The sequence below is a fragment of the Schistocerca piceifrons genome, chromosome 8, assembly GCF_021461385.2.
Source record: "Schistocerca piceifrons isolate TAMUIC-IGC-003096 chromosome 8, iqSchPice1.1, whole genome shotgun sequence".
Classification (NCBI taxonomy): Eukaryota; Metazoa; Arthropoda; class Insecta; order Orthoptera; family Acrididae; genus Schistocerca; species Schistocerca piceifrons.
Window position 1 is genome coordinate 479,494,719 of NC_060145.1, and position 1,271 is coordinate 479,495,989.

Genomic DNA, 1,271 nt, shown 5'->3' on the forward strand with positions numbered 1-1,271 from the left:
AAACCTTCTACACCCTTCATCCCTTCAGCATCAAGTTTTCAAAAAGCATCAGACCAAAACGACATGCGGAAGGTATAAAATTACCTCAATTCTGGAGTGGATACGTACATAACGTAAAAACACACGAAAGTGAAGAACCAGAGAGAGAGGACATATGCGAAGAAACTTAAAAGCTTGGTTTTGCGAAGGATACGTATGATAAGGTGGGTAATCCTGTGGCAAAAAAGTAGAACTATCAACAAGAAAAAAAATTGTGCCTGGAGAGAAGGCTACAGTGCCTTTGCAACAGGAACGGAGAAGGTCAACGTCAGAGTGCATCGACAGGTTTCTGCGAGAAACCGGTACACGTTACAAAACCGTGAAACGTATATCCGAACGTTCTGCTCTTTTACAGCACAGCTATCTGATCAAATCTGTGAAGCTGAAATATCCCACTACTGGAAAAAAGTATAGTTTACAATTATAATGAGATTTCTGTAGATGCTATCATCGCATAAATTCCACGCCTAACAAGGTATCTTGTTAGCTACCGAAGTTCTAAGAAACAGAGCCTGTTGGTTGGACATATTTAAGGGTCTTACTGTTCGTTACTGAATATTTTTCCGAAACTGTTCAGAATTTCATTTTGACATAGAGATTTACCTTAACTTTGTGTGGTTTAGTAGGATCATGAGAGATGAGTTTTTAAAAACTCGAACCATTTAAGAATCATCTTAGGTCCAGTATGAGTCAAGCTCTGCTCTCTAAATGGCTCTGAGCACTATGGGACTTAACATCTGTGGTCATCAGTCCCCTATAACTTAGAACTACTTAAACCTAACTAACCTAAGGACATCACACACATCCATGCCCGAGGCAGGATTCGAACCTGCGACCGTAGCGGTCACGCTGTTCCAGACTGAAGCGCCTAGAACCGCACAGCCACACAAGCCGGCTCTGCTCTCTAGTTTGTTAGTTTTGACAATCGAAAGAAATACAGCTACAGGTGACGATTTTTACCCACTTTTTCAAAATTTGCTTCAAAGTTGGAAGGGAGATTTATCTTTTGGATCTGTAGCTCTTGTATTTCTTTTCGTGTTTGCAGTTAAATTATTGGATGAAGGTTCCGCCTTTTATGAAAAAAACGTTATTTTTTCGTTACCCAGAGATGTTTCGGCACCTCTATGCCATCATCATGGGTATCGTTTATTGAAAACTGTAAAAAGTGTATATACATTAGGTTGTAACTGATCTAACAAAGTGAGGTCTAAAGAAGATTTTTGTTCATTTTT